This window comes from Ischnura elegans, chromosome 4 (genome assembly GCF_921293095.1).
Source record: "Ischnura elegans chromosome 4, ioIscEleg1.1, whole genome shotgun sequence".
Taxonomy (NCBI): Eukaryota; Metazoa; Arthropoda; class Insecta; order Odonata; family Coenagrionidae; genus Ischnura; species Ischnura elegans.
The window spans coordinates 3346763-3372186 of NC_060249.1; the positions used below are offsets into that span (position 1 = coordinate 3346763).

The 25424-nt window shown below is 39.7% G+C and overlaps 1 protein-coding gene and 1 long non-coding RNA gene across 2 annotated transcripts in view; one reads left to right on the forward strand and one right to left on the reverse strand.

The window, feature by feature from the left end:
- LOC124156999 (acetylcholine receptor subunit alpha-like 1) overlaps positions 1–25424 on the reverse strand; it is a 120777-nt gene that overhangs the window by 37008 nt on the left and 58345 nt on the right. The window lies entirely within an intron of this gene.
- Positions 19320–20730, forward strand: LOC124157000. The gene is made up of 4 exons (XR_006864505.1): positions 19320–19874; positions 19979–20148; positions 20232–20402; positions 20486–20730. It is a non-coding gene; the product is annotated as an uncharacterized LOC124157000 (long non-coding RNA).

A 25424-nucleotide genomic window follows, 5' to 3' on the forward strand; every position in this document is an offset into this window, starting at 1 on the left:
TCACTTCGCGTAATCCCAAGATATCCATCCTCCCTTTATCCATTTCCCATTTGATATTCCCCGCCCTTTGTCATCATTGTCCTCACATTCCACTTTCCTAGATTTATTTCTGCCTTCAATTTCTGCATCTCCTTGGTCTTCTTATCTTCATCCTTGGATGCTGCTACACCTGATGCTGAAAATTATGATGATATGCCTCTGCAAGGATTTTGCATGATACGGACCCCGAGGACTTTCCAACCCCGCTGTCACCTACGACACCCGCCCTTAAGAACCGGGTCCCGCGATTCCATCCGGGGCTAGTTCGATCAAACTCCATGTTTTCAGGGAAGAGATAGTTGGTAGGGTTTCCCACTTCCATTCCTACAGGTTTTTTTACGTGACACCATCATGTGGACTACCTTTCGTCTGGCTCCTACCCTTCGACCTATCTGGCGTGGGTGATAATTCAGAATTAATCCTGTCAGTGCAGCTCTAAGGGTAATAGGAACGGGCAAGTCTCTCCGGCGTGATTAGGTTGTAGCCCATAGAAAAGGATTTTGAACTCACTGTTGGATATATCAATTTCTGATAATAAAAGTGAGAATGGTGCTCGTGCAAGTGTCTGTTTTTTCATCAATTGGTCATTCTCTAGTTCTTGCACTCGGGTTTTCAATTAAAAAATGCAACACACACAACCGCACGGAGACCATAACATTGGAAAACCCATTGGGTCAGTTAATATCGATTTTACTAGAACACAAAATCAATTTGTTTCTCTGATTGGGATACATCCATAGATTCATTTCACTCTCCTCTTCGCCTTCACAGACTGCCTATTCCACCCCCCTCCTCCCATCCCCAACCCTCAATCATTTCGGCGCCGGAAACAGACCACCCGCGCCGAGGCTATATGCTGAAAAGTCGGCTTTTGGAGCCGTAAAAAAAGCGCGCCTCGGAGGAAGGTGTCAATATTGACAGAGCAGCATCTGCGCATCTTTCGCCGCCTGTAAACAATCACAACCTGATTCTCCGCTATAAAACAAGAATAAATGGAAGATTTTATGGCTAATCCATCCGCACCCCTGCAGCACAGTTTAAGAAGACTCTTGTTTTAGCCCTGAGGGTTCTTTTGACACGACGACTGTTTTAGCCGAAAAGTTAACTTGCCTTCTGCGAGAGATTTAACGCCTGTTTCCAAATTAGTCAACAATCACTTATAAGAGAAGGCGATCCGAAAGTTACGCATGTTCCGCATCCATGGGTGTGTCAGTGAACCATTTGTAAGAGGCCAGTGGCCGATAAAAAAATCACTCGACGTTAAATCGTATTCATAGTGCAGTGGCGGAAAAAAGTGAACGCAATATTCATTGGCGCCTGAAAGCGGCCAGTTCAGGAACTACTTGAAGACGTCCATCTTCCAAAAATATTGTCCTCTTAATGCTCTCATACAACCGGGAATTTCGAAAACTATATGTCCCTTATACCGGGGAAATAATCATATCCGTCGCATTATGACAAGACGCAAAATATCCAAATGCGAATTCTTCCCCATATTCTCCGAAGTATGCATCGCACCCATATTGCCTGGAATGGAGTTCACATTCGTCGGGACATCATTCATGTGAACACAGCCCACATATTCGGAATTGAAGTAGAGTGTCACGCGATGAATGTAAGAGGTCCCGTGGATCGAATCTCAGTGACGGATGATTTGCTGCTGCACCTACATTGTGGACATTTTTCTGATTCAGAAACTTGCAGAACCTAGCCCAGGGTTCTCAGGATGTTTCTTGGCTACTGAATTCTTACTACGCGCTTTTTTATTTGTCGAATTTCATCTCCTATCTTGCATAACCATTTGGGCAGTTGACTTTGGTGTGAATTTTGACTACCTTTTCCGCGTGGTCCATTCCCAGGTCCCCTTAACACAGCTGCATGTGTGATGTGTCACGGCCTCTATCATTTCACGGCGAAATTTCTCCCAAGTCCCGTGGAGCCGAGTAAAGGTATAGTATCGAACTGGTGGTATTTTTCCGGCAGTGCCGACCATTGGGTGTGGCGACCATATGGCAGTTGAACGCGTTCGACAGAGATGCAAAAGAGAACAATCAGTTGAATATCGAGAGGAAATTTGCTAAGTTTAGTGACTGTCAGTGTTAATGGAGTTCCGCAAGGAATCGGCCGCGACGATAACTTTAAAAAAAGAACAAGACGCTTCCTTTGAGATTATTTGTATCTTTAAAACGCACGATCGCATCAACGGAGCAATCACACAGTTGCATTAACTAAGGGAATAAGTGAAATAAAAATGTATTCTTTACATTTTCATGTATTTTTCATTATTTTAGTAAGTGAAATATCCCTCTTGCATTTGAGGTTAGATTTTTTCAAAATGGTCAACCGCTACTTGACTTAACTCGATTTCATACCAAGTTAGGTATCATAGTAAGGTAGATTCTGATGAATTTTCAATTCGCCTCTTTCCCGATCGGATACGGACGCACTCTGAGCTCACATTGAAGTTCAGCAAAAAATTTTGCTAAAAACAATTTGTACTGTAATATCACTAGTAGCATGCTAAGTGCGTACCTGATTGAATATCGTCTATGATTAGCCTTCCCTAGCAAGCGACTAATAGCTTCTAGGATAGTAATCTTCTCTTCAAGTAGCAAGTTTAAGTGGAAAATATGACAATATGGCCGATTTTTCCGAGATGCAATAAAATATTATTTCAGAGAAAAATCATTCAAACACGGTATCCATGCAACTATATCTCATACAACGGATTTAATGTGTAATACATCACTTTCAGAAGTCGGCCCTGCGCTTGATAGGCTTAGCCGTTTGCGAAAACGATCCACGTCTTTGGCGGTCCCACCTTTGTCTTTTTTGATCAAGTCTTGCCTCCTTCAAAACTTCCGCTAAATATTCGCATCGTATAAAGAGTAAAAGCCCCGTTAACAATGATCACCCCTGCTAAGCTTCCACCCCTTTCTAAGACTTAGGCAGTATTTTACGCCACCTATTGAATTGCTCTCGCGATTTTAAAGTATTTTTGCATACCTAGCATACACACCTAGCATATATTTTGTGTCACACAAACACCTTGTATGGGTCTGTCAGACGTCAGAGTTAAATAATTCAATTTTATAAAATATGCGCAGAAAGGTTTGGTTATGAATAAATGGTCGGTTTAAGAGCATATTAACTATGTATTAAAAATAAAGGAGCATTAAAATGGACTTTATTTTTTGTTTAAGCTTTGATAACTGTAAATAACTCTTATTTTAAGCTCGCATACACACATCTTTGACAAAAGAGATGCAAAAAATTATCGCGTTTTATAGAATTGTCGTTGTAATTTGTTTAAAATTGTTCAATGAACAAAGAACTCATACAAACATTTAAATTTTAAATAAAATAAAAAATCAACAAAATCTTAACTTAAAAGAGTTTTTTACGGCATTGAAAACACAGCTTTTTTGAATATTCAAGGCATATTTATGCTTTGTATATGAAACACATCGCATTATATTTTGCGGCTCTTACTCTATGTGCAACTTGAACAATATTTGTGGACCGCTAACTTTTCGTCTGCATTACTGCTTCTTCAGCCTGCTGATAGAGTGGTCGTGTCTCTATGGAGAATGCTTAGTATACCCATTCCGTATATCACGTTACAATTTCATATTACTTTCACGACGTTCCATGTGCAGTCTCGTCGACTGTTCAGCCGTGTTTCTTCAAATACTTGGACCTGCTCTCAACCTTTTGTCCTTTCTATATTTTGCTGTAATGCACTTCATCGTAAATACTTTGATACGGATGACCGACGAAAGCGAATCTTACTGAAATAACTCTTCCTCCTCGGTCTGCATTGAATGCGTGATTAAGGTTATTTTATCTTCTTTGTCTTGACTTTAATTTGAGGAAACAATACAGTGATATCATGAGCTCTGTTTATGTCTCACCAAAGTTCTCTCTTCGCATTCAGAATCGGGCGCACAACTCTATTCCAAAGCATGATATCTAGCCCAATATCATACGCCACATTGCTAAATTTGTCGATTGGTAGGTTTTCGTCTTCTGACAGATTTCCTCAATTTCAACCAATTCGCCATATAATCATCATTTAGAGCCCATTTTTACTAAAACAGTAAAAAATAAATAATTCAAGAAAAATCGCATAACCGCCTAGCATGGGACTCTTCTCAGACCCGAGGTTGTGGCTTTTTAATGACCCGTGATTAACGCATGAACATACGACCACGGCGAAGGGAAGAAAGGAAAAGGTACAAGCACGAACAAGTCAATACAAAACCGGTGCGCCGAAATATTTACGATTATTTAATTGTCAAGGTCTGTGAGACCCATGCTAGGTGATTTAGGGTTAATATACCCTTTCCACCCCTCCAATCTATCCTTTAAGCCCCCACTGGAAAAAATGAGTTCTTGCTAAAACCAAATTAAAGTTGATCTTTCCATTCTATTCGGGTGTTTTCACCGCGTTTGTTGTATTTTAAAGACAACAGTTTCGCCGGCGTTACAGTCGGCGTCTTCAGGTCGAAGGTAAAATTTTTGGAAAAATTTTTCGCCTTATATAGGCGGCGGCGGCTGCTGATCCGCTGCTGCTCTCTCATTGGCCGGTTGTCCATCTCTCATTGTTGGTGGTCGGAGAATCCTCTTCCATGCAGTATGCAAGCTGTAGCCTTGATCTCTGTTGAAATTTGCGAACAAACAGAGGGGGCAGCTATGGGGTCTCCACTATCTCCAGTTGTAGCGAACCTTTTCATGGAGGGTTTCGAAGAAAAGGCCATCGCGTCGTACGAAAAGAAACCATCGCTCAGGCTGAGATACGTTGACGACACGTTCATCATTTGGCCCCATGGCGCCGAATAATTGCAGAAATTCCTACAGCATCTCAACTCGCAGCACCACGCTATCAAATTCACAATGGAAATGGAACATGATGGTCAACTTCCCTTCCTGGATGTTTTGGTAAAAAGGAAAAGAAATGGGCTCCTAGGACATGCCGTTCACAGAAAGAAAACGCATACTGACCGCTATCCGAACGCTTCTTCGCACCACCACCCAGTGCAAAAAAATCTCCTTGGTGGCAACACTAATACATCGTGCCTATGCCATCTCTAAGAACCTACATCTGGAGTATGCTCCTATACGGAAGTGAGGCATGGACAATGACCGCAGCGGAGAAAGCAAGGATAGAGGCCTTTGAAATGTGGTGCTACAGAAGAATGATGAAAATCAAATGGATTGACCGAGTTAGTAACGAGGAAGTGCTAAGAAGGGTAGGAGAGAAGAGAAGCCTCATGAAAACCTTAATAAGAAGACGGAACAACCTTATAGGCCACATCTTGAGACATGATGGCCTGATGAAGGCAATCGTCGAAGGGCAAGTGGAAGGCAAGAATGGAAAAGGAAGACCTCGGAAAAAATATATGGAACAAGTAAAGAGAGATATGAAAGAGAAGAATTACGTAGGTGTGAAAAGATTAGCTGATAGGAGAACTGAGTGGAGAGCTGCGTCAAACCAATCCTAGGATTGTTGACCAGTGATGATGATGATGATGATGATGATATGCCATCTCAGACTCCGAGTCACTGTCTGCGGAGAAGAAGCATCTCATTGAAGTGCTGGTAAGGAATGACTACAGCAGTAGCATGTTGAATAGAAGATTTGTGGAGCAGGAGAACAAAGACGCAGCCCCAAAAAGGACCTGTGAGGAAGAAAGCCGGCCGGAGCCGGAAGCATACGCCACAATTCCCTTTGTGGCGGGCACATCTGAAAAGATTGCCAGAATGCTCAGAAAACACAACGTAATTACACGTTTCAATTGCGTGGCAAAGATATCAGACATGCTATCCGGAGCGAAGGACAAACTCCCAATGGACCTTTATGAGGGTATATATCGAGTGCCTTCTTCATGTGGTAAATATTACATTGGCGAGACCTGCAGATCAATGAAAGTCCGATTGCAGGAACATCGGAGGGCTACAAAAAACAAGCAGCACCATCTCTCAGCCATATCTGAGCATGCTTGGAGTGAACCTGGGCATAACATCCTCTTTGAAGACGCCAGGATAATAGCTAAAGAGAATAAATACTTCCCTCGCTTGATCAGAGAAGCTATTGAGATAGCGAAAACGCCCGCAAATTTCAACAGAGATCAAGGCTACAGCTTGCATATTGCATGGAAGAGACCCGACTCCGACCACCAACAATGAGAGATGGACAACCGGCCAATGAGAGAGCAGCAGCGGATCAGCAGCCGCCGCCGCCTATATAAGACGAAAATTTTTATGCCTATAAAAGGCGGAAAATTTTTCCAAAAATTTTACCTTCGACCTGAAGACGCCGACTGTAACGCCGGCGAAACTGTTGTCTTTAAAATACAACAAACGCGGTGAAAACACCCGAATAGAATGGAAAGATCATCTAACCAACGCCGCGAAAATCTTCGAACCCAAATTAAAGTTATTTAAATTTTTTTACGTTTTTCGTAAAAATTTCGAAATTTCAAGACAAAATGGCTAGCAGAAGATATTAACAGATTTTGAAAAAAAATCATATCTGTAATACCCACCCGGGTACGCAACTTTTGCCGGATATTACGATTCGCTCCTAAAAAAAGTGGGAAAACGAGGCACCCTATTGCACACTGATCTGACATTAAGAAGGGAGTTCGCTTTAAAAGAGGCAGTTTCCAGGGCGATACGCGTCGTTTGATCCACGAGGGTGGAGAATGTCGAATTGAATCACTGTTTATCACGAGCGAATTGGTGGCCACGCTTAAACTCGGTTCACACGGCGTTTCGCGATTCGTGGGCCAATCCTCCCATCCATCCACGCAAACTCTTTTGCATTCACTTCCTCCATTTCCAATTCTTCCCTCGCTCTTAATCGACGTCGCTTTCCGCTCGACCCGTCCGCCATCGCTCTCGCACTCTCGCTGACATTCGCCTTCATCTCAAATACACAACAAAATCCAATCAGAAACCATCCATTGAGGGGCGGTCTGGGGTGATCGGGAGCCCTCGTCTGTGTCTCATGATGCCCCCCTCAGCGGACGAACCCCGGAAAATTTAAGGAATTTGCATTCTCGGAAATGGATTTTAACGCTATTCTGGCTCATGAAAACAAGATCAAATCTAAATAATAGAAATTTCGTAATAAAAAATACTCTGAAAGGTAGGAACTTCACAGCTTTTATAACTTAATAATGTATTGTGGTTCTATTTTCTGTTGAGAGAAAATGCTCCTTGAAAATGCCCTGAAATTTAATAAACCTCTAAAATAACCATTTCGAATAACCCTTTCAAAAGCCAAAAGTAAAATATTACGAAAGCACATCATGGGGCCGGATAAAGACTTTTGGTTGTCATAAATTAACTATGTCTAATCAATGTTTGCATGGCGTATGTATATAATCACAAGTACGTAACTTTTATCCATGCTCGTTGGTTACTATTTTGAAGTATTGATATAAACTTGTACAAAAATGATGGGAATCATTTTGCAGAGAAATGAATGCCTGAATTAACAAACATATCTCTATTTTTTAAGAATGATCTGTAGCAATTTTTTTCGTCCATATAAATCAGTCTATCAATTAAAACTGTCGGGTAGGGAAGAAAATAACAGCTAAAATACTAGGATGCATTTTAAATATTTTTATTTATTTTGATTTTGATCTTTATAATATAGAAGCTGTAGTTAAAAAAAGTATTTTTATCAGTTACTTTCAACTATTAATGGACCCAATCAGTAAATAAATTATTTTTGTGCTTTCTTTCTGAGTGATTATGTGGTCAGGAAGTCATAAAAAAATACCCACAATATAAGTAATTACAAATTCATTAATACTACTAACTTCCACACACTTAAGGTAGTAAATACAAATTAAGCTATTTAAGTCAACTCTACACTATTGAAGTTCTTCAAGTATTGCTGATATTTGACGCGAAGCCGAACTTGAATTCAGCAGTCTCTCCGAAAACTCCCTTCGATTGGCTGATGAGCTGGGGTTTGAAATATCAACACGGAGAACATGCATGCGTCAAATAATCAGAAGCAACGCGCCTGAAGAAAATTCAGAAGAATATTTGAGGAGATCAATTTCCTACCTTTTTTGATCACTTTATTTCAGAGATAGTTAGTGCCGAAGAGATTTACGTGGGGTCCTTCCTCTTGAAGGTCTCATTCCCTCCAGCCTATCAAGATTCGCGATTCGCCAAAACTGCTACGGGCGTACAGAAAATTGTTACACAGATGTTAAACGAATGGGGTTGGGAGCCGCTAGAGACTCGGAGGTTGCGCGTTAGGCTTATATTGCTTCAGCAATTTAGAATGGATATCTTTAATTGTAAGAGCGACACGGATAACATTATATTAGAAGCCCACTACATCTCCAGGTACGACCAAAACGATAAAACAATAGAGATATTTAGGCGAAGGGATGGATGCGGGAATTCGTTATCTTCCACGCACGACAAAGGACTTAAATAAATGCCAGGCGCAATTTCGTTGAAACATTTCCTATTTATATGAATACGGCACGTGTCCTGACATCCCCCCCCACACGCCCATTGAGGCAGCTTGCATTGGGGTACTATGTAGATATAAATGACCACCATAAAACTTGGATTACAAAATGACCTACTACATGTCAAAGTAGTGTCTTTCTTTATCTCAGAATAAGCAAAAAATCGCCGTTTTTGAGTCTTGAAAATCCCCAATATCCCCGAACCCCACTTCGGCAAGGGAGAATTTACCCTCTAATTTGGTCCAAACATAGATCCGCCTCTGGTATCAGGCGTATCACTGCATGTTTTGCCATGCCAGGTAGTAGATCGCATCTTTCCTTTGTTTTCGTCTGGCATACTACATTGAAAATAGAAATTGAGCGCACAAAAAACTAAAGAACGAACTAAAAAATAAACGCGATTATGGAGAAAAGGAAGAACCGCACGGAAGTTGATTCGAAGCGCGTCACATGACGGTATTTTTTTCAACTATTAACATGACAATACGAATATTACAACGTACTTGAATCTTTATTTAAACACCCATTGTGTAGTAAATCGATACAGGAACCACTGTTAATGTTCAGCCAAGCACTCAAGTTATTCGAGATGATATTAACATAAGAGTTTTTTCTCCTCCTCATTTCTAATTTGCGCACCGCTTTTGTAAACACGATTCATATTAACACTTCCAAAAGGTTGAAACTCTCTCACTAACCAAACCTGAACTAAGAATTTCGCAGTCTGTGTGAGGAAAAATAGAGAATATTTGTGCTGTGCGCGTGCAACTTCCCCCCTCCAATAAGGCTTCCTTCCCTACTTCGCATTCGTGGCACTGAGTCCCAAGGCAGAAGATACCCCCCTTACTCAAAAACTCAGACAAGTGACATGTTTAACTATGCCAAAACATTGCAATCTGATATTTTTCATGGATGAATGAATTACGGTATCCACTAATTAGAAACACCTGCGGGGATATCGGGTTGCGCAACGCAACTGGAGACTTTGGGATGAGTGGACGAGGGAATGTCACATGATCCGTAGTAGTCCCAAAAATATACAGATATATTTATAGGAGGGGGGACCGAAAAAAAAACCGGACGCAATTTAAAAAAATTAATTTTTTGTGTTACAAATGTTAGTCACCTTCGATGTACTCTCCATTTATGCTGATACATTGGTTAAAACGTTTTTTCCACCACAGGAAACACCTTTGGTATTCGTGGTTTCCGATGCCTTATTGCGCCTTCGATTTTCTTTTTTACCTCCGTGTTATGACCAAAACATTTCCCTTTCATTACCATTTTCATCCGGTTGAACAAAAGGAACTCAAAAGGTGCGACATCTGGAGAAAAAATATCAGATTGCAATGCTATGAACTCCACGAAAGACCAGATTGTTCATCGAGTCCGTCAATAGTACTCAGCCTCTTATCCACGTGCACAAGGGTAAGAGTTTTTTTTCCACATTTTCTTCAGTTCTGGGGCCCCATCCACTAAGGCAATCTCTCGGATAGTTCGTGGTTGGTTCTCGGAAAGACGTCATAATCTCGGAATGAGCTATCCACTAAGGTCTATTCGAGCTTTCCGTCACGGGAACCCGTCCGAGAGCGGCCGATGAGATGGAGGGTGAGATGATAAGTAAATTTGCACAACCGGCACGGTATGTGCACTGAAAGATATGGGAAATGAATGATTATGGACGGAGCTAAGAACTACATAATGTTCGAGACGAAACCAGTTGAAAAAATGCTGAGTCAAGCTAAGTAAATAAATGCTGATCTTAATAAATATTGTTGCTTTCGGTCGCAGACAATTATGCTAATCAATTCTCTCAGTGTTGGCTATCCCGGTCAAGGCGAATGATTTTTTTCTCTGTAAAATAATTTCCTCTGCAGTCCAGATCGTCTTGTTCGGTATAGGTTACAAATTTCGTGGGAGAGAGTAGATGCTACGATAGCTTAACTGGTTAAAGTAGTCCATTGAAAATTCGGGATTATGGCATCGAATCCCGATTAAGGCTGACTTTTTTTCTCTGTGGATTTTGTGCAAAAGGGTTACTTCGTTACAGTAGGGTTTCGTTGGTATTATTTTTAATATTTAGATGGATTTTTCCTGGATTTATGATGGATTTAACCTAAGCACATTTTAATTCTGAATCTTTTTTATATCATTTTTTGCTAAGTTACTTAAGTTTACCAAATTCACTACGTACATCAGCACTGTGGTGCACAAGTACGGGTGTCACAGGAGGAGAAGCAATAGCTCCTTAATTAAATGGTGGAAAATCCTAGTTGGGCCACTTGGAAAATCGTTGTAATTTTAATATTAAAAAATTGTCGAAAGCGAAATCAACGCCATATAACTTAAATTTTTTGTACACAAAATTGGAATGCATGATCAAAATTGAGATGTGATTTGTTTTGACCTTATGAATAACTATCGTTGATGTAGGAAGATATCAAACCCGTAAACATTTCAAATGTTGTCAACGTCAATGAAATATCAGATGACAGGGGAGTAGAGTAGCCAAATGTGAAAAACAGTAAGAGATGTACGCGACGAATTCCTGCAGTATACGAACTTTCTCGAACAATCAATGAAAACCTATCAAAGATTGAATTCACATCGCGAGATATTTCGAGTGCGATGTACATCTTAAACGAAAATCAAGACCCACGAAGTGCGAAGTCAAAGCGTTATGTAGTCTTCGTCTAACAAGTCACAAAGTACCGATTCCAAAAAGTAAGTGTAGGAGGTCCGTTAAAATCCAAAAAGTATAAATTCAAAAGCTAGCCGATCGAAATCCAAATGTAATGTCAAAATTCAAAGCAAATTGATAATACGCTTTTCAAATTTCAACCCAAACACCTAAGGCCTAAGGCGTGACGCGTATTTGAGCACCCAACTGTAACTGTGGGACAGACATGACGAAATGCAGCTATATTGAAAAATGGAGTGCCATAAGATACATAAACCTGGCATAATGATCTGCTCAGTATGCGCATCGCGGGTAGCTGCCACAAGGGAAAATATTTTGAAGGGGGTAGAGGGAGGGCTGAAGCCCCCCATCCCCATTCCTGGCTATGTGCTGGCGAGGTGGTGAGGAAAAACAGGTTGTTGCAAATAATGAATAGTCAAGAGGACTACTCACATTGGGCTAATTCGACAATTTTTTTTAAATTTGAAATACAACGATTTTGCTCGTGGCCACACCCGGACTCTCCACTATGAAACTATGGAGCTCAACCTTCTGCTCCTATGACACCCTGGGCGTCACCTGTATTAGAGAATTACTTTGGCCAGTATCCGTAGTGAATTTGATAAATTTCAGTTATTGAGCAAATTACGTCAATACAAAGATTCAGGATTAAAATCAACTTGGGTAACCTCAAAAAATCCATCAAAATATAAAAAGTAATATCAAGTATATAAAGAATAATACCGAGCAAAACACTTGTATGAAAATTCTTACGAAAAAAATCCATCCGCTACGACTGGGAGTTGAACTCAAATCCCCCGATCATAGGGTTGATGCTTTCGCCACTTGAGCTACCGCAACATCATAACCTTCACTGGAAATTTGTGGAATATACATGAAAAGATAGTTTGGACTGCTGAGCATATTATTTCACAGAGAAAATATCATTCGCCTTGAGCGGGATACGTAATGTTGGGAGAGTTGGTCAATATAGTTGCTTGCGACCTAAAACAACAATATTCATTAAAATAAACATTTGTCGCATACCTCGTCCGCTCTCCATATTCAATGGCATGTTAAACAATTGCCAGATGATATTCAGCCATTGGCTGCGTGAAGATTCGTCATGCATTCCGTGACGTAGCCTGTAGTAACTTCGGCAATCTCCGCCCATCCTTCCGGTGACGAGGGGAGGGCACGGAATATATCCCGAAAAGCATAGTGGATAGCAACAAAGAGTTTCCGAGTAACGGAAACGGAATCGAAATGTTCTGAGACGGAAACGGAAAGTTCGATTCCGAAATCTCGGAAACGAGAAAACGTAGCTACTGGATAGGGCTCCTGGACCTGGAAGGCCAGTTCGTGCGTTAAATGTCTTCGATCGACATGTTGCCACGTTTAAATTGCAAACACCACTCGTGCACTTGGGTTATTTTTGCTGTAGACAACATATTAACCGTGTGCGACTCAATGTTACCGAATAGTGAACAAATTTTCAACGCTGCGCACCGAACTGGAATATCAGCCATTTCAAAAATCGAGGAGATCAAAAATCCTCTTCGAATGTAAACTGTCACAGGGGCTCGCTGCAACCGTCTATATCCACGCCGTCTCACAGACTGACTCAGAATTGATGAAATAACACCCTTCTAGTGGGAAAAGCTTTTCGCTGACATAGCATCATGTGAGTACTTACTTTCTTTTGACTGCAATGAGCCACATAAAAGTTAAGAATAGGGCAAGTGTGGTCTTATCCTTTTGAGGAATGGATTACATTTGAAAGGCAAGGCATTCGGGAAACAGGGTTAGCCAGTGGGCGGATAAAAACCCGGCGTTAGCGTCGTTGAACAGTTCAAAGGCTGGTGCAAGGAGTCTCACATTTCGTCTTACTAATGGAAACTTATTATTCTTTTTCCATTGAAATTGATCTTAATTATTTGACAAAATTCATTTACTTCGCACCCTAAATTGTTTTCTCTGTCGTGCTGTGAGATTTGAAAACTTATTTGCACCTTTGTGGAGTGTGCGCATTTTGTGATCATCTACATTGGTCAATTCACCTCTTTGTGCGTAATTATATGATGTCTTTTTTTAGTTATATAGCGAAAATAGCCTTCATAATCATCACATACTACTTCACTAGGGTTTCGCGTTTAATAAGTTTCTCAATTTATGCAACGATCCGACTAATCTCTCAGAACAGAGTCGTCCAATTAATCGGTGGGCTAAAAAAGAAAGCTTGTTGAAGTAATACCCTGCTGTGAATGCAAATCCTAGAGGACCTAATGATCTCACCACTTATTGTAGTCTTTGCGTTAGGTCGAACGCATTTTTTTTACGAATTCGAGCATTATTATGATTGTAATAGGTATCGTCACGAGGGTAGCCTTTGAAGTGTCTGGAATGAAGAAAACTATAAGAGGTACAATAACGCATTTTTTTAAAATTGCTTTTCAAAGCACTCTCCACGATAGTCAACGCATTTATGCACTCGATTTAACCAGTTGTTATAAAATTTATTCCATTTCGAAGTAGGGGTAATCAAAATGGCCGTTTTGTAGGCATCAACTGCTTCTTCAGACGTCTGGAAGCGCTTTTCTCGTAGTACATTCTTTATTTTGGGGAATGTGAATAAATAATTGCGGCTTAAGTCCGGGCTGTATGGAGGATGACCAAGAATTTCGACGTTTTGCTGTTTCAAAAACGACGTTGTGACTCGAGCGGTGTGTGAGCTTGCATTGTCATGATGGAGCGTAATGCGTCGATTTGGGTTATCTTTCCGAAGCTCGGCAATCACTTACGCCAAGCAAATGGTCGCATACAACTGAGCATTAACTGTTCTTTGATTTTCAAGAGCAATCGCCGCTACTTGCCCTGATTTGGCTACGAGTGATGCGACCATTTTCTTGGAAACGCTGCGAACAAATTTTGTCGGTTTGAGTTCACTTTGGATTTCCCATACACAAGCAAGCAACGAAACTTCGGGGTCGTGTTCGAACTGAATTCATGAATATTCGATAGGCTGAGAGATTTTTCTCGATGTTTCGATGTGTCGCGAGTACGAAATACATGTATAAGCGCGCTGTCAAGCACGGGGTGCCAGTTCCGCACTCAGCACGCACTCAGGGACTCACGCACTCAGTAACTCTACTCAGTCACTGGTCTGTCAGCTATGTAGCCGTCAGTTGGAGTCGAAGCGCGGGCCGTAGGGCCCGTGCGACCTAAGCGCCTCGCTATCCACCCGTGCCATCACCAGCATGTTTCCTCTCCTTCCCGAGACAATGGTAATATCTTAACTTTTGGCTATTTTGGACGCACAAATTCATCATTGTTTCATGCCTTTTTTTTAATTGATTTGGATGTTGGGTTTTTTGAATGGAAATAAACTTTGGGTCAAAAACTTAAAATACTTGTGTGTGATTATTCGCTTCCCGACACCAAGGGCAAGAACCCGCATGCAATTCGAGGCGTGCGACTTTTCGGGGTGGCGGGTACCGCACCCCTTACACAAGGATATCACGGAGCTTCTTCGATGAAAGGAAGTTTTAAAGTTGTAATTCGTGAGTCACATACAGAAGCCTTTTAATTTCAGTGTAGCTCACACTCACTAGCTCTGGGTCTTTTTTGCCAGGTTCAGCCCAATCGAAATGCTATTGGAATTATAAAATCTATTGAAAATTTTATTGAATCCTCGGCGGTGATTGGGGGCCCTCCGCTTTGGCTCATGGTGGGGCCCCCCTTACCGGGAGATTCGCCCCCCTCACCCCGGAAACCTTTAGGAAAGTGCATGCCGGGATATGGATTCTGATAGCAATAGGATAATAGCAATTCCGCATTAATAAATACAAGGAAAAGTGAGAATTTTAACACCTTATAATATTTAATAGTGCGTTACGGTTCTATTATCTATTTAGAGAATTTGTCCCTTGAAACTACTAAATTCTAAAAAAAACTCTAAAATAACCTTTTCAAATAATCCTTTCGTTAAAGCATCACGAGAATCGGCTCTTTTATCATCTGACACCTTTATTTGATTTACTTTTTTAATATAAAGCCTTGCCCTGAGTATGCTGTCAATGAAGCAAATAATAATAATAAACTTAGAATGTCATAATTGCATAAAAACTTGGTTTCAAGTAATCTGAGCCTTTTTTTTACTACACCTTTCACGAGCACTTCACGATAGCCGCGGTAGTTGTGGGGCCCTCGGCGATCGCTGACCAGACCGCCCCCGAGTCCTCGGCAAAACGAACTAAGGGTGCGATTCATAGACGGCACTTTAGGCTAAAGTATACTTTAGCCGGGCTAAAGTCTGCTTTTTCCGTTTCATAAACGCCACTTTAGAAGCAAAATGGCCGAATCGTCACTTTACCGTAAAGTGCCCAACCGGAGCTCACTTTAGGGCGAAAGTGTCCTTTACGGGCGAATAAATATGGCTGCACCGGCTGTTATTGAAGTTGAAATATGAAGATATTTGGGTTACGGAAATTAATAGGAACTAATTTTTTTGTGAGAACACAGCAGCAGACTGGCGAGTTTCAAGAAATAGCCAGACACGTAATATACGTCTTTTCCCTGAAAATATTTCGAATCAGTATTGATGGAGATGACCCATTACTTATATTTTGAAGTTTAACTCTATCGGTCGTGTGATAATTACAACAAAGTAAGTGGTTGAACAGGTTGGCATAATTTATGTTGATTTTGTATACAAGCTAATTGTTAAGTTCTTAGGTTATTTATGCGTTTATGTTCTAGAATTTTCCTTAAAGATACTTGAATATGATAGCAAAATTCTGTTTACATTGGCGCCAATAGCCTTCGTAAGGAAAGACTTGATTTTCATGTCGTTTGGCCGGCCAAATGCTAGTTTCTATACCTTGCATTGCATTTTAAGCGTTTTCATTCAATATTTGCTTAATGTACTCTTTCCGTATGCCTCCATATCACGTTTAACATGTTTCATAACTATGCATTTGAATGTTCACCATGATGATATAAGATCTCGTCATGAAAGGCAGCAATAAAAAGTGAAACATACTTTCCTTCATAGTCATATTATCTGCAGCAAAGCAATGTTTTCTCAAGGATGTAGGAATGTTATGAAATTTTATTTACACAGCATCACAGACTTCATTGACATTTTTTACTACAAAATTCGTGGGGCCCTCACGGGTTATGTATTCACATATGTCGAGGCATCTTCTGAATTAGACAAAGAGATATTTATTGATATAAGTCCAAATTGTCACATTCAATATGTTTCATTGCGTGGCCATTCATTCATTGGTTTTGATGATATAGATATTCTTGAATGTACATTCACGTCCATTTCTCTAGAATATATAACCCCTTAGGTCAACATTCCAAGAATTAAAATATTGGTAAGCATAAAAGAATTCAACAAACACCCATACCTCATTCAAAATATACGTCCAACTGAGGCAATCTCTGATCGGTAAATCTTCAAATTAATTGGTACAGTTTCAAGTTAACGCGAGAGAATTTCACTATTTCACCCACCTTCAATGAACGTACACCATCAAACTTCGACTAACATGAAGTCCAAACAACCGCATGCAGTTAATCATAGAAAATGATCATAAAATGACGTGAAAATATCAGCATTAGAATATTTACTTCGCTGGAAACATCGAAGGGCATTACCAATGCACGAAGCTAATTAAAAGTGAGCTTTTATTCAGCCAACTCAGTCATTAACGTACAAAAAAGCTAGTGGGGATAAGCTTTCAATGACGCAGTATTCATTTACACTTGCACATAGTATGAGAAAACGAGAAAATGCAACTTAATAAAATCTTAGCAAAATATAACACGAAAACCCAGTCGCCAGAAACATGTATACAAGTACGCATTTAATATCGTGTGTCATCTTTTTCTTCACTTTTTCGCAGCGTTCATTGCCAACACTCAAAATTTCAATGCACGATGGAGACTTTAGGAGCTAAAGTGCCACTTTATAAAGTGAGATCCTTGGGACGACTCTGAAACGAACTTTAGCTAAAGTCTCACTTTACCGTAAAGAGAGACTTTGTAAAGTGAGCAATTTCAGTGTCGTCTATGAATCGCACCCTAAGTGCCTAAAAGAGGATATCGAAGAAACTTCCCCGAACCGCAATGGAAAAATGTAACGGCGATGTGCGAGGCCCGTTGGGTTGAAAGTCATGGTGCGTTGCTAAGATTTAAAGAAATCTATGACGCATTGTTGATACACTAGACGACTTGAGCGCTGACATGGATTCTGTAACATCTTCAAAGGCTGATTATTTTCTAAGATGAGTCATTTTAAGCGATTTTGTTGTAAGCTTATGCTGCTTAGGAATGTTATTCCCATACACACGGTCATCACGCAAAATACTTAAATGTCCCTAATGCGATTTGGCAGCATGTCAGCATGTTTCAACATGTCGATTTAATTATTAAGACTATTGTAGATGTTCGTCAAAATGTTGATACATAATTTGCTGAAATTTTCAAGAACGGGTAGAACTTGCTAGGAATTGTAAACGAGAAAATGATAATTCCGCGAATAACAGCCCGCCAAGAGCATCGGGCGAACTAAAACACAAAAGACTGAGGCTTATTTTAGAATCACCATAATGATTCCACTTTGGGATGATTTCATTGATCAGCTTAAGTCGAGATTTCAAAATCAGAAAGACACATAATCACTTCCCAATATTTTAATACCATCTATGTGCTGCAAAGAATAGAAAAATCGTCGCGACTTTGAGATCTATAAAAATACATGAAATACTTATACCGAAATACTTATTTACGCTAAAATAGACATGTGGCGGATGAAATGGCAGAAAGAGTCTGAAATAGATCGCTCGACACCGACATGTGCCATTGAAGCTCTCGTAAAATGCAATGAGGCGTTATTCCCAAATGTTCACAAACTTCTAAAGACCTCGGCAACACTGCCACTTTCTCTCCTCTAAAACGACTAAAATTTTAAAAATCAACAGATTTAGGCGTTACTTGGTGGAACGATGAGATATTCATGGGTAAATAAAAACACAGTACTATTCCACAACCTTATATTTTTGCAGTCTACTAGTTTCAACGTTACAACGTCATTCTTGATAATGACGTTGTAACGTTGAAACTAGTAGACTGCAAAAATATAAGGTTGTGGGATAGTACTGTGTTTTTATTTAACCATGAAGACTAAAATTTTATTTAATACACTCTACAGGCCAATAAAGACTGAACGGTTTGGCTTTAATGTCAATCCACCGCAGAATTGACGTCGACACCGAAGAGTTAATTAATTTGTTCGCTGCGAAGAAAGCTACAAGGCTAAATTTAGCTTTATATTAATATATTTATATTTTGCTTTGATGGTTTATAATAAATATGTATATTTAAACATATACGCTAATTTATTTATCTTATTAAAAAAATTTTATGTTTGCCTACTATCCTACCCCCCCCCCCCCCCACAAAATATTTTCTGGCCACGGCCTTGTGCACTTGAAAGAATCATTAAATCCGACATAAATCGAGACAGATTCACCAATTTGCGAGTAAAATCTCCCTTTGAGTGCATATATTCTCACCTACAAACGAAATATTTTCTGCGATTAACCAAGGAAAACAAAAAGAGTAAGGGAAATTAAAATTCCTCGAGAAGCAGAAGTGGCGCCACAAACTTTGTCCTAAAACTTTTGATAGCGACTGCATATGCAAGCGGACGGCAGAACTGCCTAAGTGTCGCGGAGATATATGCGATGACAATTAGGGAAGGAAATCGAACTTCATGTTCATACAAAGTGGTGCCATCCATGAAAGCCATATTATTTCCAGTTTATATTCTCCGCTACCGTCATGGCCATTACTCATGGCATCGCTATTTTGGAAGGGGCTCAAAGCGGAGCGAACATCACGAAGCGCACTAGGACCATTGGGAGTGAGCGCGTGAGAGCGAGCAATGCGCAGATAGGCGAGGAATGCCGAGCGAAGGAAGGACATCTACACAACAGCAGAGCACACACGCACGCACCTACACGCACTGGCGCGAGGCAACAGTGGGCGCGTTCCGTAATTCACAAAAGCAGTACTTCTACCGCTGCTGCAAAACGGAACGGTAAACAGTACTGCCACTGTCACACCAGTGCAACTTCCTATGCCCGCCGTACAATTTTGGTGGCAGGTTTTTGAGGCTGCGGAATTTTAGCGAACTACGAGCGCTACTTGTGGTGTACCCATGCTTTGTATGTAGCTCGGTAAGTTCACGTGTGTTTAAGCGAGTTATTTGCACTTGAAAAACTATTTAATTGAGTTCTTCAGCGTTTTTTTGTAATTCTAAACGCTAAAGTAATTCACTGTGTGGATTTCACGGGTGAGGGAAGAGCTAGTTCGCTTTATTTTCGGCGATATTTGAAATGCCACGAAGCTGTGTCGCACCAGGGTGTACTGAGGGGTATGGCTCTAAAAAGTCTACCTTCTCATTTTTCTCTGCTCCCAAAGATCCTGTTAAGAGGAGTAAATGGCAAGCTGCAATACCAAGGGTAAACTTTGAGTTGAAGGCAGGGCAGAAACTGTGTGAAAGGCATTTTATGCCCCACGACATCGTCAGGAAGAAGCAGTTGAAAGATGGCAATGGCCAAGTCATCCAGGAGGTAAGTAAAGGCCCAGCTTAAATAAAATAATTTCATTAGTAGTATTGATTATCTATTTTTTTTCTCGACTTTTCGATGGCTAATGTAATATTTTCTTTTCACAGTTATGATGATCTTGTAAGGATGAGATACGGTACTCAACATAGAATTATTGCAAATCATCTTAGCAATGCGTTGAGTTGAACAATGCCTTCTTTTTGAAACTAATCATTTTGAAAATTAATATGAGAATGTAAAGGTTACCCTTTGGAGAATATCTCAGGACAATCATCCAGTGAGTACCTTGTACCATAAGTATTGATTATCTATTTTTATTCTCGACTTTTCAATGGCTAATGTAATATTTTCTTTTCACAGTTATGATGATCTTGTAAGGATGAGATACGGTACTCAACATAGAATTATTGCAAATCATCTTAGCAATGCGTTGAGTTGAACAATGCCTTCTTTTTGAAACTTATTCATTTTGAAAATTAATATGAGAATGTAAAGGTTACCCTTTGGAGAATATCTCAGGACAATCATCCAGTGAGTACCTTGTACTATAAATATTGATTATATATATTTATTCTCGACATATTGATGGCTAATATAATATTTTATTTTCACAGATATGATGATCTCGTGAGGATGAGATACCTTACTCAAGTTAGAATTATTGCATTTAATCTTTTAATCTCATCATATTTGAATGTTAAATGTCAATGTAAGTGCTACCCTTGTTAACAGATACTTTGTGAATTTTTGAAGTGAACTTTGGCTTCATATGAATGGAGATTTCCTTAGCTACGTAGAATCTTTTAAATTTGTTAGTCCTGAGTGATGGGCTTTACTAAGTCTTCATTGCAAAATGGAGTGACACATTATTATTATTTCTTAAATTATTTCTTCCATGCTGGTTCAACCAGCCGTATACATTTCGATCAAAGGTATCTGACTATTGCGAAGGGGATATGTTTCATATTTGAACTAGTTGTGCTTTAGGGATACATCGAACAAGTATTAATTTTCATTCGTTTGTTCGCTTCTAATTTATGTTTGATTTTATTGCGTATTGAACCTATTGCCAATTCATTGTGAGATTTCGCCTGTGTTTACATTTCACGCATTTTGTTGCGCTGTTGTTCGTTTTTGTTTTGGTCATATTTTGGTTACGGTAGGAGTGATAGTGAAATTCGAAGTTTTTTGATGTTACAATAACTGGTTTAGTAATTTGTTTCAGACTATTCATTTAATTGTCTTCGCAATGTTAACGTGAAATAACGTAAACTGATTCTAAGTTGTTAGTGATGTGTGGGAAGTGAGATGTGAAGAATCCTTACGAATTTCAAGGAGTGCAAATTCTTTTAGTGTGGTGTGCAGAGTGATTGGAAAACCGATAATTATGCTTTATTAGTGTTACTTAATAGTGATTTATATTTATTGTGAGCCAAGTTCTTCATTGAAACAGTTGGTTCGGCATATACTGATCATAAGTATTAAAAAGACAGCTCGTGAAATGTGTGCGTGGTAGTGCTATTTGTGATATGATGAGCAATAAATAAGTACAAGTAAGGGTAATTTTGCATAGTTTTTTATTCATTAACACCTCTAGTAAACTATTTTTCCCTATGTTTCCGCACTTTTATGCTGTCAATATTTGAAAATTTAAATGTAGGGAGGCAGGTTGTTGTGTTTCCTCAACTATAACATTTTAGGAGTAAACATATGTTACTAATTGCTCGCATGTAGGTATTTGCAATGCATCAAATTTGTACCATTTATACATTTACCGTAACGTTATTTTCTTTACGATTCTTTACTGCATTGTAAATTCTTTAAATTTTCCTTTTCCACTCCAACATTGTTTATATCTGCTTTTCGAGTATAAATGCTTAAAATACTGACGTTACCAATTATGTTTTTCCATAGTCATCAAGCATACATAATGAAAGTAAGCATCCGAAGTGAAAAAATATGCAATGTATATCATCAATGAATACACGGCCGTTTGTATACAAGAATAACTGCATCTCAAACATACATATGCTTCAGTATTACGCATTAGTCTCTCCTTTCTGAATGGAATAATAAACTCTTTTGTGTGTAATAATGGCATCGACTTAAGATCCCTCCGGGCTGCCAATAACCATTTCCGTCGTAGTTCAGGCTTATCGGGAACATCCACAAAAATCTTGTTCGGTGTAGAAACACGGGTGCTCCCATGTATCGGAACAAAACAATATTCATTCCGGAATTTTGTCCCACAAGCCATTAATCTATCTTCGCTCATGGCTACGAACTTAAAGAATTATTGTACGAAATATACCACTAATTTATAGTAGGACAGATGGTTTATTCCGTCAGATTCACCTCAGTGTTCGTAAACAACAATAAACAAGGTTTCCATCAATCGCAGATGATCGGAGGAACTGCAGTCAGTTGAGTATGGGGATTGACGTCACAAGCCGTCTGGCATGGCGGCGTAGTGTTTTAAGCGCAACATTGATTTTGGAATGTTTATTTGTTAATAACAAATTCGCCCATGGTCGTACGACTGTAGGAGTTGGAATTTTGCTTAATTAAACCAAACTGATATTTTTAACAGGCCTCACCAAAAACGTGCAAATACTCTATTGTTAGGTTTTCAGTGCGTAAACATTATCAAGAACAATTTACAAGTCACCGATGCAGGATTTAATTAGCCTGTCCCTCAATATTCATGATTGAAGAAAAGTTAAAGGCAATATACGCTTTACTACACATTATATTTCGTACTTCATGCACTGACGCAAAATAAGCGAGTATTCTGAAACTCAAGCAGACGAAAACATGGGTACAGCGGTAGGGTTGAAGAATGTCAAGGGAGACGAATTTCCAACTTACAGTTAAAATTGCGTGTGGCACTACGTAGAATATGCTTACACATTAAACGGTATGGCATAGAACAAGAAAGTCGCATCGCATTGATGATAGAAATCAAGAAAGTTTATGCATACATTTCTGTAATGATACACATACATGCGTGGAAAACGTAATTTTAATTATAGTTTCTTGCGTTGAAGTTTTCTGGGATTACTTCTTATCTACAACTGGAGTTAACGAGAAATTATTCAAGACACCATCGGTAAATCACATGAAATTAGAAGACCAAATGTTTCATATGGGTATACAGAAATTCATTCGCGCGCAACACAGGCCATTTTCACATCCAATATATATTTATGAGTGGAAGTTATTTTTCTCAGTTTACTTGAATATATTCTGAATTATGTCCACTATATTTCACTTACTTGCGTACTGTACTACGTATAGCATACTATTTGTTTTGTATATGTTAAATAAGGCGATTGTTGTGTTCCAAAAACAGGTGAACATCGGCTACCGTCTGCTTACTGCCGCTGCTCCTGCCCACGGCAAGAGGCTTTTCTCGAGAGTAAAGCACCTTCATTCTAGGGCAATTTTTTAGGAATTGTCAGCAAAAACGATGCCAAATAGAGTCACGATTTACCGTCGTTTTCACAATTTTTCACAAAAATCATATTCCATTAGGCTTTAAAGATTAATAGGAGTAATTTAAGACCTGAATTATCTTCGTCAAAAGTAAGACAACATCGTTATATTTCTATTTTACACTGTAAATAGAATGTATCCAGAAACGATGGATTACATTTAACTTTGACTGGACCAATAATTCAAAGAGAAGACGGCAAACCAGCCTGATTTACCATCAGCCCCCAAAACATCATCTATCTCGGTTGCTGAACACTTTACGAACACTACTTTTAAAAAGCAGATATTCGAGCTTTTCAGTCACTCGAAGCAGATATTACACATCCATTAAAATATTTTATTACCCTTTCCACTTATTCTTTAGTGGCAGTGAAGAGATAACTCAGGCATTTATTATAACTTGCATCTTCTCGCGCGCGCAATGACTTTACGAAAACACACCGCCAAGTTAAAATTTTACCGCCAATCGTCTGCTTACTGCCGCTACTGCTGCTCTCGGCTTGCAGTAGCCGCAGTAGAGTCCACCGTAGGGAACGTCATCAAACGACTGACGTCATCCGTTAGTGCACCGTACTGCCAGTTGATTTCGAAACGGTTTGGCAGCACTGGCAGTACTGCCAGTGAATTTCGGAACGCGCCCAGTACTGCCTCTTGCGCGCGCATAGATCTTTCATATAGGATAAAAGATCTGTATAAAAGATCTATGTGCGCGCGCGGTACAATGCGACACGATTCAAGGCGCGCTCGCTGCCAGTGGCGCCAAAGCGGTTGGTGGCAGTACCGAGCAGCAACAAATGACGCCGCGTTTCTGCTCCCGAATCTACAGCGTCTACTACAGCACCGAATTTAATTAACGTTGCACATTTAAATGGATGCAATACCTGTGGGAGTTGGTATTCCCGGGGAGGTTATTTGCATAAACATGACGAGTGAATATCTGGGTCTGTGCATGAATTTCCATTTGTACATATTAATAAAACCATTCACACGATTCTGAATGAATATACCACAATTATGCTTCCGATACGCTATTACAATATTATTTAATCATCTGCAATTAAATAAGCTTCAACCGTGTTTCCCTACATCCGCTTACGTTCCAATAAACCCTTGCGCAAATGTTCGGTAAATTACCGTCAGGTCACTGCAAGATTAAAACGACACCTTTCGTGATTAATGTAATTTATCTACTTTTGTTGGATTTAAGCGCGATTTTTCCGAAATCATATGAATCCTTTCATTGATTCTAGCCTGTTTTACCCGACGAATTCACCAGAATCCAAAAGTTCTGATCTCATTGTCGTATCGTTAACGAATTCTCGCCGAATAACCGCTGTTGTCGAGCGCTCCGAAATCACGGCGTCACAGGCACAATGCATTCCTTTCCGATATTCCACTGCACAATAAGTGCTGGAGACGTAAATTTGGCAGCGCCAACCAATCACGTGACAAACATACTCGTCGCTGTACGCAGCAACAACTTCGCCGCGCGATACGAGCGCCTTTTTCTCGCAATTTCGGGCGTTCATCAAACGATCTCACGACGTCATGCAATGACGTCGCGTTGGCTGCTTGAAAATCTTTTGCTGATCCATTGTGGAAATATAATTCATTGTTTCAAATAGCATCCGCTACAAACAGAGGAGAAAATATTCTTGATTTATTAGCGACAAATATACCACATCAGGTAGTAAACGTTGGCACTGTCGAAGGAATTAGTGACCACAGGGTAGTAACTGCAAAGTTTTCTCTAAATACCGCTGTAAACTTTAAAAAAGAGCGTAAAGTTTTCATTTTTAAAAGAGCTGATTTTGATGGGTTTAAGAGTCATCTGAAAAATGCTTTCCCCGAGTTTCAAGAATATGTATTAAAGTTAGATGTACAGAATACTTGGAAAGCTTTTTTTTCGCTCGTAACTTCGGGAATAAATAGCTACATCCCTAGTAAAATAGTAAAAGAAGGCAGTGAACCGAGATGGTACGACGCGGAAGTGAGAAAATCATTGAGGCGACAGAGAGCGTGTCATGCTAAAATGAAAAAAGTCAGCAAGGATTTATC